Source organism: Saccopteryx bilineata, chromosome 3, assembly GCF_036850765.1.
Source record: "Saccopteryx bilineata isolate mSacBil1 chromosome 3, mSacBil1_pri_phased_curated, whole genome shotgun sequence".
Classification (NCBI taxonomy): domain Eukaryota; kingdom Metazoa; phylum Chordata; class Mammalia; order Chiroptera; family Emballonuridae; genus Saccopteryx; species Saccopteryx bilineata.
The window spans coordinates 210,397,631-210,414,081 of record NC_089492.1 but is presented as its reverse complement, the minus strand read 5'-3'; the positions used below and the strand labels follow the sequence as shown (position 1 = coordinate 210,414,081).

The 16,451-nt window shown below is 36.7% G+C and overlaps 1 protein-coding gene across 2 annotated transcripts in view; it reads left to right on the top strand.

Moving 5' to 3' along the window:
- PKN2 (protein kinase N2) overlaps positions 1–16,451 on the top strand; it is a 180,263-nt gene that overhangs the window by 10,660 nt on the left and 153,152 nt on the right. The window contains exon 1 of one of the 2 annotated variants that reach the window (XM_066268725.1): positions 15,900–15,999. The exons of the other annotated variant lie outside the window; for it this stretch is intronic. The gene's annotated coding sequence lies outside the window, so the exon portion shown is untranslated. Of the gene's footprint in view, positions 1–15,899; positions 16,000–16,451 lie in introns of those variants that run through there. 2 annotated transcript variants of the gene reach the window in all.

Genomic DNA, 16,451 nt, shown 5'->3' with positions numbered 1-16,451 from the left:
CCCTGCCTCTCCTGAATGACACATAGTATTCAATAATGAGAGTTTCCTCCACTTTTCTTCTCTTTAAGATTTGTTGGGGCCTGACCTGTGGTGGCGCAGCGGATGGGGTGTTGATGCTGAGGTTGCCGGTTTGAAGCCCTGGGCTTGCCTGGTCAAGGCACATATAGGAGTTGATGCTTCCTGCTCCTCCCCTTCTCTCTCTCTCTCTCCCTCCTAAAAATGAATAAAATCTTTTAAAAAAATAATAAAAAAAGATTTCTTGGAATTTTAGTCATTCTTTTTTTTTAATCCACTTTTTAGTAAAAATTGTTTGATCTTGCTGTGGCTATACTCTCCTGGACTTCTGCTTTCTTTGAAATATTATTTCATACTTTTGCAGGAGGAAGCTTTCATTCTTCTTGACTCTTTACCTAAAGATTGGACATCTTTTTTTAAAAATTATTATTATACTTTTTCTTTAATATTGTTTTCCCCTCAAACTTCATTTTTTTAATTATCACACTCCTTTAAAGAAATTTCTTAGTTGTATTTATTTTTTACCATTTATTTCTTAATTTCTTCAAATATGACTTCTACCTAGTATTCTGTTGAAATTATTCTCATAAAAGCATCGACTTCCTGCTCATTCTAGTCCTTATAGGCAATTTTTATTGCTTCAGCTTCCTGAAAGTCTCTTGGTTAGATTAAGCTTCATGAACCCCACACAATATTGCTTACTTTTCATTCATCCTATGTCTTTATTTGCTACTGTTGCTTGCTTTTTAAAAAAAATTTATTGATAACAGCAAGAGAGAGAGACAGGAACATCAAGCTGTTTCTTCTGTATGTGTCCTGACCAGGGATCGAACCAGCAGTCTCTGTGCTTCAGGACGATGCTAACCAAGCGAGGTTTCCAGCTAGGGCGCTGTTGCTTTCTTTTAATAACACATTTCCTAATTTAAATGTTTTACCCTTTAGCTTTTTTTTTTTTTTTCTTTTTTCTAATTCTTCCGGTTATCTACCAGAATTAATCACCTTATTTTGTCTCAGGTTGCAGGGAATGGAAACCGATTTAAATTAGCTTAAAGAAAAAATGAATTTATTGGAAAGCTACAGGGACATTTCACTTAATCAAGATTAGAATATGTAGGTCCCATGAGGACTATATGGGAAAGTAGAGGCTTCTCTGTAAGGCTGCATGTTCTCATATCTCTTTAAATATGCTTACTTCTTTGTATTTCTTCTGTATGCTGCTTCTCCTTTCATTTTGTGGCACTCCGAACTTCTGAGTTTACATTAGTGTCCAAGACTAATGCCCAGAGTTAACTGAATGACTTATACTGTGCCACAATTCTAAATTCTTGAAGGAGAAAACCTAATTGACATTGTACAGAACATGTATGCCTGAACCAGTCATCTATGGTAATGGGGGAATGAGTTCTTAGTACCAGTATATACTAATTTGGCTTCAAGGCCTCTCCTGTGGGTTAGGGAGAAAGATGTATAGGTTAAGGAAGCACTTCTCTGCTCAAACCCTTTTAGTAACTTCTTATTGATTATAGAACAAAATATATTAGACCTTCCATCATCTGGTCCTTATCAGTCTTTTCAGAATTTTCTCCTTATGCATCTTACACTCTGTGATGTTAAATTATTTGCAGTTGTTGGAACTGCTCTTTTTTTTTTTTTTTTTTGTATTTTTCCGAAGCTGGAAACGGGGAGGCAGTCAGACAGACTCCGCATGCACCCAACTGGGATCCACCTGGCACACCCACCAGGGGGCGATGCCCTGCCCATCAGGGCGCTGCTCTGCCGCAATCAGAGCCATTCTAGCGCCTGAAGCAGAGGCCACAGAGCCATCCTCAGCGCCCAGGCAAACTTTGCTCCAGTGGAGCCTCGGCTGCGGGAGGGGAAGAGAGAGACAGGAAGGAGAGGGGGAGGGGTTGAGAAGCAGATGGGCACCTCTCCTGTGTGCCCTGGCTGGGAATCGAACCCAGGACTCCTGCACGCCAGGCCAACACTCTACCGCTGAGCCAACCAGCCAGGGCCCACACTGCTTCTTACATTCTTACTCTGTATCTTTTCATGTTTTCTTTATTTTTTTTTACTGACTTTCAGAGAAAGGGGAAATGGTGGGGGGAGAAGCAGGAAGCATTAACTTGTAGTAGTTGCGTCTAGAATGTGCCTTGACCAGGCAAGCCCAGAGTTTCAAACCAGTGACCTCAGAGTTCCAGGTTGACACTTTATCTGCTGCACCACCACAGGCCAGGCTGCATATGTTGTTTCTAATTTTAAAAGTACTAATATTGATCATCTGCCTGAAAAACTTTTGACAAATTGGACACTCCTTAAAATTCTGCTAAAAAATCTATTTATTGACTATATGAACATATTTACATCACATAATCAAGAAAAATTTTACTTAAGATACATTTTTGATAAATAAATAAACTTAGTTTTAGGTTATGTAGAATTTTAATCCAGTGGCAAATTAGGCTACTTCCCGTGTTACATCCTCTATTACTGAATGTTACCCACTATGGCAATTAATTGTGAATTTATATGTATCATTACAACTTTCAGGACAGGAAGTATTATCTTACTCATCTTTATGTGACTAGCACTTGGCATATGGCTTATGCTTGGTAAATGCACGAATAAATAAATGACCAATTTCTATGACTGATTTACTACATCTGACTTCTTGGTATTTCTAAAAGTTATCATTCTATCCCTGATTGCCAGTGCTAGAAATTTGCTGTCATTTTTGACTACTGTTTTAGGCCCTTCAATTGATTCTTCTAATTATGTAACTTGAATTTATCACTTTGCTACTCTCTAGGAGTTGTGAGCCTGCATTATCACTGGATGATTTTTTTCTTTCTTTTCTTCTTCTTTTTTTTTTTTTTGCATTTTTCTGAAGTTAGAAGCAGGGAGGCAGTCAGACAGACTCGCATGCACCCTGCCAGGATCCACCCGGCATTCCCACCAGGGGGAGATGCTCTGCCCATCTGGGGTGTTGCTCCATTGCAACCGAAACCATTCTAGAGCCTGAGGCAGAGGTCATGGAGCCTTGGCTGCGGGAGGGGAAGAGAGAGATAAAGGTGAGGAGGAAGGGTGGAAATGCAGATGGACGCTTCTCCTGTGTGCCCTGGCCGGAATCAAACCCTGGACTTCTACACACTGGGTGGATGCTCTACTGCTGAGCCAACATGCCAAGGCCCACTTGAATGATTTCTGTATTTTGATATCTTACCTCTATGTCTTCAGTCTCATTTTTATTTAGATTAAGTACAACTGCTAGAGTCAGAAGTTGTCTCCAACATTTAGTGATTCCTTATTGTCTGTGAGATATAACCAATGGAAACCTTAAATGTAAGTTCTAAAGCAAAAATCTTGCTTTACCCAATTCCTAGAAAGCACTTTTCTATTTCTATATCTCTTTATAAAGTGGACCTTTCCTTTTGTTTTCTTTGAGATTGACAATATGGCATATAATTCTTTATTTCAGTACAATGATAATTACAGAGAAGAAATTGGTGTTGGTTATAAAAGGACATCATAAAAAATAAAGAGAGCCATGTTGAAAAAATGAGTAGTATTACTGATAGTAATGTCTATGTTGTGCATTTTTTAGTTATAAAGCACTTTCACATGTCTTATTTTACTTGGTTCTTAAAATGACCCTTTGAATTAGGGATGGAAAAGGATTATTATACCTAATTTAAATTTGTTCATATTTACTCAGCCAATGGCTGCTTTAACCTGAACCATTATCTTCTCTCTTCAATTCCTCAATTTAGTATTCTCACAATTCTAGCTTTATTAACTTTTAGGGTTTTATTTTTCCTTTAGTTTATCTAAAAAATGGCTAACATTTTCAAACCTATATGTTTAAATTAAAAGTGAATGTGAAAATATTTTTTCCCCAAATGAACTGAGAATAACTATAAAAGGGAATATATAATTTGCCACCTAATTGTTAATATTCATGTTAGTAGCAAAGTTCTTTGTAGTATTTTTGCCTCAAAAATATTGTACAGCTGTGATGATTTCAGCAGCTGTAATGTATAACTTCGGGAGAGCTTATCATGGTTCAAAGGTTATGTAAAATTTAAAAATCATTAGTGAAGTTGGAAGATGTGTTCTATATTTATTACATTCAAGTTAAAAGAGGCCAGTCATGTTACCCACAATATAGACTTGCAAAGTTAGTGTTATATATGCATAAGATATTTTAATTCTTTGAAACAATATTCATGTTGTATATATTTTTAAAGGAATATCTTCCTCCTTGTTATTAAAGTTTAGTCTACATTTATTTCTAAAATATGATTATTTGTAGGAGTAAAATATCTTATAGTGATAAACAACTTTAAATAAAAAGTTTTTTAAAAACCTAAGAACAAACTTCATTTTATAAGCCCTTTTCCACTTGAGTATCTAACAAATTTCCTAGAATATACTGCTCACAAAAATTAGGGGATATTTCAAAATGAATATGAACGTGCAAATACTCCAGTTCTTTCAGCCTTTCGTATAGTGCATTTTCACCAATGAAATAAAAGTTGGTTTTCCATATCATTTGCATAATGGAACAACTTTCTTTGACTTATCATTTGCTTTTCTGGTGTTCTTGTTTAATTTTTAAAAATGCTTTTTTTTAATTGCTTCATAGTCATTTTGAAATATTTCCCTAATTTTTGTGAGCAGTATACTTTGTTGTAATATTTGAAGACTTAGTGATCGTAGCATTGGGCCTAATAAACACATTCAGATAGACTTATGAGGCAGAGGATGATTTCTTTCGTTTTTGTTATCTATATTAATTTTATTCTCTTTTCTTGTGTATGAGTTATTAATGGTAGTATTCTTATCACTACCCTAGTTCTTCCTTTCTATGCTCTTTATAACCTGAAAGCTGTATTTTTACTCCTCCCTTCCTCTAAACTAGAGTTAGTCTTATCTTCTAAGGAAGTTAGAAATAACTGTATACAATTATCAAATAACTGAAGACATTTCTGGGTTTTATTTTTCTTGTTGCTCAATATGTGACTTGCTCAAGGACAGCTCAATTGCCAGTGCCTAAAACCAAACCAAATAACAAAACACTACAATTTAGGTTTGACACTGCTTTTTCTAGCCTTGTGACTTTTTTTAAAATAGCTCCATTATATTCTGTCCAGCAAGATTCTGTTAAGTAAAATGCTTAGTTTTTGGCATTGATGTGGTAATATAGTACAATTTGATTCATTATAGGGTTACTGTAACTTTTTCTCAGCAAATCTCATGTTTCTATCTCTGAGAAGCAGTTTATTTCCTTTATTGGTGACTTTAGATTTCTAATTGGCTATGCTATCAGAGAAGTACTTATTTGGTTAAATTGTGATGCTTTCGAAAAATTCAATTGTAGTAAAATACAGTTACTTTTTAACCATTTCTAAGTATACAGGTCAGTGTCATTAAGTATATTCAACCCAGCCTAACCAGGAGGTGGCGCAGTGGATAGAGCTTCGGACTGGGACATGGAGGACCCAGGTTCAAGACCCCGAGGTCACCAGCTTGAGCATGGGCTCATCTGGTTTGAGCAAAGCTCATCAGCTTGGGCCCAAGGTTACTGGCTTGAGGAAGGGGTTACTCGGTCTGCTGTAGCCCACCGGTCAAGGCAGGGGTCCCCAAACTTTTTACACAGGGGGCCAGTTCACTGTCCCTCAGACCGTTGGAGGGCCGGACTATAAAAAAACTATGAACAAATCCCTATGCACACTGCACATATCTTATTTTAAAATAAAAAAACAAAACGGGAACAAATACAATATTTAAAATAAAAAACAAGTAAATTTAAATCAAGGAACTGACCAGTATTTCAATGGGAACTATGGGTCTGCTTTTGGTTAATGAGATGGTCAATGTGCTCCTTTCATTGACCACCAATGAAAGAGGTGCCCCTTCCAGAAGTGCAGCGGGGCGGATAAATGGCCTCAGGGGGCCGCATGTGGCCAGCGGGCCGTAGTTTGGGCCCCTGGGTCAAGGCATATATGATAAAGCAATCAGTGAACAACTAAGGTGCCGCAACAAAGAATTGATGCTTCTCATCTCTCTCTTCCTGTCCGTCTGTCCTTGTCTGTCTGTCTCTCTGACTCTTCCATCTCTGTCACAGAAAAAAAAAAAGTTAACATCGTCATCCCATATAGTTACAAATTTCTTTTTCTTTGAGTACTTTTGGAATCTACTTAGCTACTTTCACGTATATCGTGCAGTATTGTTAACTGGAAATTCTGTCTTTAACATTTTTACTACCACTGCAATTAAATGAAGCCATCCCCTCGTCCCAGTATCAAATGTCAGCTTTAGGGAACTGGAGGGGCCAGTTGAGAGAGAGAGAGAGAGAATATGTTAGAGAGCTATTTTCTTTATCATTTTAGATTGATTGTATGTTTTTATGAATACTAGTTTGTGAGCTGTCTTTTAAAATTTCTCTTTAAAAGATAGCATAAGATATGTGCTTGTGCTTGGAAGAGTTTTGAACCAGCTGGCTATGTTTAGAAATTATTTTAAGCCTGACCTGTGGTGGCGCAGTAGATAAAGCGTCGACCTGGAAATGCTGAGGTCGCCGGTTCGAAACCCTGGGTTTGCCTGGTCAAGGCACATATGGGAGTTGATGCTTCCAGCTCCTCCCCCTTCTCTCTCTCTCTCTTTGTCTTTCTCTCCTCTCTCTCCTTCTCTGTCTCTCTCTCTCCCCTCTCTAAAAATAAATAAATAAAATAAAAATAGAAATTATTTTAATTTGTTAAATAATTGCTTGAGCTTGAGAATTTATTTAAATCTAGCATTTTTAAGTAATTACAAAAAATTCCTTGCACATATTTGAAAACTTTATGCTAAAAGAAAATAATTTTTTATTTCTGAGAATTATTTATATATTTCTCTTAAAAGCAAATTGATCTTATTTCAATTTTTAAATTATGAATTTTTCTGTATCTAAACTTTTGACTATTATATTGCATTAATTTAAAAATAAATTTTAGTTTGAACTAATAGTAAAGAATAAGAAATTAGCCTGTTTATTCTGATCTTGTGGAAAGAGAACGGAGTGATATTAACAATAAGCAGCTCTAGAAAAGGGATCTTTTTCGGCTTAAATATTGGAGCTGAGCTAAGAAAGGGTACCAGTTCATATTCCAGTTCTTTGTAAAACAGAAGCTTTAGTTTTTCTGATACTAACTTGGCTTACAACAGTTAACACCAGTTAATGAGCTGGTGTGATAATGAGAAGTGGCTGATAGCTGAAGAAAGTGGATAATGTTTTAAATTTAGTGTGTGTGTGTGTGTGTGTGGAGAGAGAGAGAGAGAGAGAACAAAAAAACTTCAATAATTAAGATAGTAAGATAGATTTAAATGGAAAATTATTTTTCTCACTGTAGATTTTCTATTATTCAAATAGAAGAAACAAATAACAAACATTAAGTTCTTTAAAGTTAACAAACCAGAATTTCACAGTTCATTATCTGAATTCTAACATTTTATTTTCATCAGATGATACTTGCAGCATTTTTTTTCTTGTATCTGGGCAAGGATACAATTTATTAATTCAGTCAATACAAATGCCTGTTGTATACCCACTATTGTAATCAAATATGAGATATGAGCAAATGAAATTTGGTAATTCTATGTAGTTAAAGTGGACACCCAAGTCTCAATAGTTCCTAGAGAAATTTTTTTAAAAATTAATTTCAAATATTGCATTATTAATACATTTATGAGAGAGAAACCCTAACAAGAGTTCAGTTTTTATGATACAGGCATTGCCAAATAAACACCAATGAAAGTTCTTATTCAAACCCCTTTTATTTGTATAAAAAGAACAGTTCATTTAAGGCAGCGGTTCTCAACCTGTGGGGTCACGACCCCTGCGGGGGTCGAACAACCAAAACACAAGGGTCACCTAGGCCCACAGGTTGAGAACTGCTGATTTAAGGGCTTTGCATTGTTGAAAGGATTCTGTATCAGAATGAAGCCATACAGTTCAAAATACACTACTTACAGCTTTAGAAAACTGATGAAAATTAATTCTTATATTAATAAAAATTTTTAAGTGTTCATAAAGTATAGAGGAAAGGTTACAACTAACATGTCTTCAAGGTTCGGCGAATAATATAAATTAATGAAGCAGGTGAATGTAATGGACAGACATACATTGTGGATTGGCATGGATGGGTAAGCAGATATACTACAATCTGGTGGCTTACACTTCTCAGCTGTGGTCATTTGTTTCCATGTGGGCCTTTATTGCCTTTTATTGGGAGATGTGTTCTAAATTTTAAAATATTTATTTATAATTTTAACAGACTATTAACAAAATAAGACATGTTTATAGGAACATCTTTGCCACTATAGTAGTTTCTCTTTGTTAAATAAAATAATGAAGTGCCTACCATATTCAGGTACTATGCTAAGAACTATGTAAAACAAACAAACAAAAAACATGGGAGTTGGCCATTACTCTTTAGAGCAGCTTTATTCAGTTATACATTTTGGGATGATAGAAAGTTATTTATCCTTTAAGTGGCTATCCAATATGATAGCTACTAGCCATATGTGAATTGGGATTAGTGCAACTGATGAACTGATTTTATTTGAAATGTACACAGCCACATGTGGTTAGTAACTACTGAACTGACAGTGGTATTCTAGAAACTAAATTCAGTTGCTAAGACAATCATGAGAAATTACCAGTCCAAGATTTCAGTTACATTTCAGAGCTGTAATGGAAGAAATGGCATGAGGACGCACACAATTTCTAAGTGAATTGTACCGGCAGTTGCTATAGCACTTCAAAGCAGGTAGTGGTCACTTTAAGATAAGCTTTAGAGAGGAGGTGAAATTTAAACTGGCTCAAGGTATAGGTAGAATTTTATTAAGAGGAAAAGATGTTCTAAGAGACTGGCGTCATGGGAACTAACTGCATGCAGGCAGGAAAAATTAATGAAACCTTTCTATTTTTCATCCAGAAAGATGCCCCAAACTATGTCCTTTTTGTTTTGACAGGTAAAACATTTAATAATTAAAGTTGGTTTTGATACTTTGCTGGTTCAAAACTTTGGTCAACAGCTTGAGAAATAAAGCATTGAGCTGTTTTCTTTGTTTTGAGAGAGATGAGAAGCATCAATTCGTAGTTGTGGCACTTTAGTTATTCATTGATTGCTTCTCATACGTGCCTTGATGGGGGTGGGGTAGGGGCTTCCAGCGGATCCATGACCCTTTGCTCAAGTCAGCAACCCTGGGCTCAAGTCAGCGACCATGGAGTCTTGTCTATGATCTCACGCTCAAGTCAGCGACCCTGCACTAAAACTGGCAACCTCAGGTTTCAAACCTGGGACTTCAGCATCTTAGGTTGACACTCCATTTACTGTGCCACCACTGGTCAGGTGGCATTGTGCTGTTTTTATTTTTTGAGGTAAACAGCCAAAAAACACAAAGAATGTAACTTTAAAAATAGCTTTAGCCTTGGCTGGGTAGGTCAATTGATTAGAGTGTTGTCCCATTACTCCAAGGTTGCAGATTCAATCCCAGTTAACATATAAGAAACAACCAACGGGCCTGACCTGTGGTGGCGCAGTGGGATAAAGCGTCGACCTGGAACACTGAGGTCGCCGGTTCGAAACCTTGGGCTTGCCTGGTCAAGGCACATATGGGAGTTGATGCTTCCTGCTCCTCCCCCTTCTCTCTCTCTCTCTGTCTCTCTCTCTCTAAAAAAAATCAATAAATAAAATATTAAAAAAAAAAAAAAAAACAACCAACGTATGCATAAATAAATGGAACAAGTCAGTGTTTTTCTTTTTTTTATAAATAAATTTTTATTAATTTTAATGGGGTGACATCATTAAATCAGGGTACATATATTCAAAGAAAACATGTCCAGGTTATCTTGTCATTCAGTTATGTTGCATACCCATCACCCAAAGTCAGATTGTCCTCTGTCACCTTCTATCTAGTTTTCTTTGTGCCCCTCCCCCTCCCCCCAGTGTTTTTCTTTCTCTCCCTTTCTCCTTCTCTCCTTTTTGCTCTAAAGTCAGTAAATAAAAAATAGCTTTATATCATAGTTACTCTTTTTACTTGGAATATGCATATTATACCACTTTAAAGTATTTGTCAGTCATGTGTATTCTTTCTGTTATGGTGAAAGATAATTTAACTCAAAAAGCTGTGGGGAAAGCAAATGAAAACTCTCCAGTGTATAGTTTTCATGATGTACCCTGGTTTCAGGTGAAACTTTTTTCTGTTTAATAGTTGTTGGATTTTTTTTTTTTTTTCTTTTTTTCATTTTTTCTGAAGCTGGAAACAGGGAGAGACAGTCAGACAGACTCCCGCATGCGCCTGACCGGGATCCACCCGGCCCGCCCACCAGGGGCGGTGCTCTGCCCCCCAGGGGGCGATGCTCTGCCCATCCTGGGCGTCGCCATATTGCGACCAGAGCCACTCTAGCGCCTGAGGCAGAGGCCACAGAGCCATGCCCAGCGCCCGGGCCATCTCTGCTCCAATGGAGCCTTGGCTGCGGGAGGGGAAGAGAGAGACAGAGAGGAAAGCGCGGCGGAGGGGTGGAGAAGCAAATGGGCGCTTCTCCTGTGTGCCCTGGCCGGGAATCGAACCCGGGTCCTCCGCACGCTAGGCCGACGCTCTACCGCTGAGCCAACCGGCCAGGGCCTTGTTGGATCTTTTCTTGGGAGAATTCTATTAAATTCATGTTTGAAATATTTTGTATTCTGTTTATTCTTATGCCAATGTAAAGGAATGACTATTAGTTTAGTCTAGAAAATCTTTGGTTAATGATATTTTGTGTAAGAAAATGTTTTATGAATTAAAATACACTGAAGTCCCTGTCATAATGTTTGAGATAAGAGCATATTCTTCATTACCTTGTATAAAAACAGCTGTACCTCTCACTCTGCCTTCCTGCACCCCTATTCTCTTCTGCCTCGTTGGTTTACTTGTTTAGATTAAATCAAATAGAGCATTTATTATTTTATGTGGCTGATACTTGATGGGCACTCAGGAAATATTCTTTCCCAACCTTCCTCATTTATGGTGAACAACCAAAGTCTTGTCAATTAAAATTTGTAGTGAGAGATACTTTTAAAATGACTTATGTTAATAACATGTTACTTACATTCAGGTAGTCTATGGTTAACCACCTTGGATTTAATAGACAGAAAATATAATTATGTGTATAGTAAGAAAATAACAGAATTAAGGCTTTCTCTTTAAAAAGAAACACCTTTATTGAGATATAATTGACATAAAGTAGATAGTACATATTTAAAATACACAGTTTTACATACCTCTACATCTGTGAAACATCACTAAAATTAACATAGTGAACATATCTCTTACCCCCAAAGTTTATGTCCCTTTGTAATCTCACTCTCTTGCCTTTACCCTTACTCTCAATTCCCAGGCAACCAGTTTCTGCTTTCTAGAACTATAGATTCATTGCATTTGCTAGAGTTTCACATGGAAAGAATCTTATAGTACATCCTTTTACTTTTTCTTTTTTTTTCTTTTTTGCATAGCTTCTTTCACTCTAGCTAGTGGTTTTGAGATACCCATGCTGTTGAACATGTATCAGTACAATAGTTTGTTTCTTTCTATTCCTGAGTAGTATTCATCGTATAGATATACCACAATTTGTTTATCCATCTTCCCGTTCATGGATATTTGGGTTGTTGCCAGCTTTTCTAGTTATTACTAATTAAGCTACCATGAATATTTTTGTTGCAAGTTTATTTTTAATGGATTTTTCCTTTTCTTTATTTTTATATTTTTCTAACCAAAATACTGAGGGAAAGCAACTCTAATATTTCACATTTCTTTATCCCAGAGTACTCAGTGACAAAAGTAATCTATGTACAATTTATATTTGAATTACTAAGGTATTTGGGTCTATAATTGTTCTTACATTTTTTGATGCATTTTTACTTATTTTGTGTATTTAAAGAAAAGCCAGCCTTTTGGACAGTATTATATAGTATGGGAACAAAACTGATTGCCATTTGGTTATAGTCAGTATCATGACTAACACTAATGCTGGTTGTCAACTGGGGGGTACTCAAATTACTTATTATTAAGTGTTTCCTTACATACATAATGCCTTGGTGACATTCTGTAGATCTGCAGTGATAGCCTACCTGTTATCCTCTAACTATAGTTTTTGTGGTTCAGCCTGTCTATCCTGTAGTTCTTGTGTTAACGTGAATAGAAATAAGGAAACTAGTTACGGGTATTAGCTGATTCTCTGTAGGTTTTTATCTAACCCCACCCATAATGGAATGTCATTTTATAAACTATGTTTCATTTGTTAGTAAAAAATTAGATAGCTGTAAGTCTTATGTGACTGTTTTCTTTGGGTTACTGTTTATACCAGAGGGAAAGTTGGTTTTTCATTTTGGAGTATGTGACCTGATATTTTGTGATACAATAACAAGTCATACTTCAAAGAGAACAATTCTAAGTTGTGATTAAAATGTAGTTTTGTTTTATTAAATATTCAATTATATCAGAATGCTTCATCAATGGGGAATGAAATATATTTTCCAAATAGATTAGTCTTAATCCTTTAAACATAAAACATTAATGTTTAACATTGTTTTAGGAAGTTACATTTATGCAGTGTGTGTCACATTTTTCTTTTTCTACTTTTTCTCTCAGGTATTACTTTTCATTCAGTACGTCAGCTTTGAGCAGCCATTTCTCTATTCATTCAATAAATATTTACTGAGCACCTTCTATATTCAGTGTTATTCTAGAGCCTAGTCATGAAATAATGACCAAAGTATATATTTAGTGGTGATTAAATTAGCTTCCTTCTCCAAGAAACTTAAAATATGGAGGAGGAGATATATGTTATGTAACTGTATACTTCCAGGCACCCTAAGACCACATTTTGTGAACTGCTAAACTAGGATAATGAAGGGAAAAAAGCATACCATCCCAAGTCATCATTAAAGGAAAAGTTATTTACAGGTTTTAAAACAGACATAATGTGAACTTTGGTTAAAATTAGAACCAGTCATTGTTTTAGAAAAACAATTGAAGGACACTTTACAAATTTGCTATGGATCTTAGAGCAAACCAGTAACAGAACCTTGACTAAAATTTAAGTTTTCTTATTCATAATCTCTTCCCTTCTCTTTTTCTTTTTTTCTTTCTCTTTCCTTCTCCTCTTTCTTCTTCATTGCCTTTAATATTCCATCTTAGCTTAATTATTCTAGATATATATTTAATTGTGACATGTGTTTCTGTGTTGGGAAGCATGTGAGCTTGAGATTTGTACATGCTGTCTATTAAAATAGAGATAATTTTAAATTATACTTTTGATCGAGGTACCTTTTTTTTATCAGTAACAATTTTAGGAATACCAAATGTAAGATATGATTAAACTGGCAAATGGTTTCCATATTCATGAAGTGATTAAATTATAGGTATATTTAAATTATTTGGATATACAGTACTTTTTTAGAGAGAGAGAGAGAGTCAAATTCTTTTTTTTTTTTTTCTATTATTCTGAAGCTGGAAACGGGGAGAGACAGTCAGACAGACTCCCACATGCACCCGACCGGGATCCACCCGGCACGCCCACCAGGGGCAATGCACTGCCCACCAGGGGGCGATGCTCTGCCCCTCCGGGGCGTCGCTCTGTTGCAACTAGAGCCACTCTAGCGCCCGGGGCAGAGGCCAAGGAGCCATCCCCAGCGCCCGGGCCATCCTTGCTCCAGTGGAGCCTCGGCTGCAGGAGGGGAAGAGAGAGACAGAGAGGAAGGAGAGGGGGAGGGGTGGAGAAGCAGATGGGCGCCTTTCCCGTATGCCCTGGCTGGGAATCGAACCCGGGACTTCTGCACGCCAGGTCGACGCTCCACCACTGAGCCAACCGGCCAGGGCCTATACAGTACTTTTAATAAGAATTCCTATAGAATGCTTCTAAGACACTTTGCAATTGTAGATAGAAATGGGATTATTTATATAGGGTGTGGCAAAAGTAAGCTTACAGTTGTGAGTATACAAAACAGTTAATAAAGCTATTGTAATCATCATAACCTGCATGTTTTTTTAATACAAACTACTATAAAACCTACTTTTGCCATACTCTGTACTGCCAAGTAGATGAACTATTCACAACTTTCAAAACTATAGGAGTAAAATGAGGTTTGAGGAATATTAATCAAACTTTGAGGAGGAAGAAACTGTATTTTATGTAATTTTTTATTGCAATATGGAGAAACTAGTTTTAACCTACTTCTTTTTCCAATGTTTTACAATTCTGCTAAGGTGAGCACATTTTTGTGACACATTATTGGTTTAAAATTTGTTTTATATATAGGTGATACTTTATGAGCTTAAAAATCACATTTTTTAGCCTGACCTGTGGTGGCGCAGTGGGATAAAGCATCGACCTGGAACACTGAGGTTGCCGGTTCGAAACCCTGGGCTTGCCTGGTCAAGGCACATATGGGAGTTGATGCTTCCTGCTCCTCCCCTTTCTCTCTCTCTCTCTCTCTCTCTCCCCTCTCTCTAAAAGTCAATAAATAAAAAATATTAAAAAAAATCACATTTTTTATATTAATTTGATCTATAGTTTTCAAACAAGTTATATTAAGTAGATATGCTACTATATACGTACTTAAATCTGAGCCACCAACTTAAAGGAAGGAGCAGCTTGATCATCCTGTGTCATCAATGTCTGGAATAGGATTTTATTTTATTTTTTTAATTTAATGAGAGAGGAGAGCTTGAAACAGACTTCCACATGCACCCCACCCAGGATCCACCTGGCAAGCCCAGTAGAGGGCAATGTTCTGTCCATCTGGGGCTCCTTGCTCTGTTGCAACCGAGCCATTTTTTTTAGCTCCTGAGGCAGAGGCCAATTCACTCCATCAAGCCATGGCTGCAGAATGGGAGGAGAAAAGAGAGAGAGAGAGAGAAAGAGAGAGAGGCGAGAGGGGGAGGGGTGGAGTAGCAGATGGGCACTTCTCCTGTGTGCTCTAACTGGGTATCAAACCCTGGACATCCATAGGCCGGGTGGACACTCTACCACTGAGCTAACTGGTCAGGGCTTGGAATAGGATTTTACACATAGTAGATATTTATGGTAATAAATTGTTCCTGAATAAAACAGGTTTTAAAAAGCAAACTTATATGCTGCGTTATAGGATAGAAGCTATATCAGAGTCTCAATATGCCAAAAACTGAATTATCATTTATATCTGATTAGACTATTGTAGACTATACCTATTCCTTCCTGTGGATGTTTTCCTGTGGGGTATTACTTTTGTAAGAGGAATGTGCTTGCAATTGTGATTATTATATACTACTATAAATATTTGTCAAGAGAACTAAGAACACCATATTCTGAGTTAAGAATGTAATATATATGATTCCTTTAGAATGGTAATAACCAGGGTTTGTTATAAATTAAGAACATTATATTAATATACCATAAAATGTAAAGTATTTTAAATTAAGATTGTAAATCAGAATCCATTTAAGACACCAAGTACAAATTACACTTGACTCTTATTTAATACATTTGTTCTATTTTAATACAGTTGTGCCAATTTAACTTTGATGTTAATATTTGTGGACATCAGCTTTACAAATGAAAAAAAATGAATGGTAACATTACTAAAATGTAATTAAATATAACTAAGAAACTTAAATTTTTAGAAATTATTAAAGAAGTTTGTATATTATGTGAGCATAAATTTAAATATATACTTAATATTCTTATATATTGAAATATAACCAGGAACATGTATTCAATTTAAAAATTCTTAACATATTTTCAAGAAAATGTACTCTCAGGAGAGAGAAGATGGCAGCGGAGTAGGCGGATGCACAGACACCCAGCTCTCAACACCAAACTGGAATACAAATCAATTTAGAAAAAATCAGCATGAAAAACCAACACTGAACTGCAAGAACAGCTCTCAAAAACCAAGGAGCAAAGAGGAAGCCACAATAATCCTGGTAAGGAGTGCCTGAATCTCCTCTGCTTACAGGAAGGGAAGGAGGGGGGTGAGGCTGAGAGCCCAGAGAGGATTTCACAGAGGAAAAAGAGCAGAAACTACTGCTCACAGCCACTTACCTGGCGACCAGGGAGCAAGGTGGGTTGAAAAGACCAGCTTATCTCCCAAGTGGAAAAGACAGGGAGAGGGACAGACTGTGAGGGGCTAAGGTATGCAAGAAACAAAATAAAAAAGCTGACTCATTCGTGCTGGAGGCGGCCATAGCTGGGGGAAGGACTGAACCTTTCACAAAACAGAGCTGAAGTGCTTCCGGATCAGAGATCTCCGGACATCTATCCAGCTCCAATCAGCACAACAAGACACAGCTGAAAACAAGAAGTGGGGAGGAGGGGCAGTAACTCAGATCTCCATGGAGATCTGAGATACACCTTCCCCTACTGAAGCTGAGAGAAA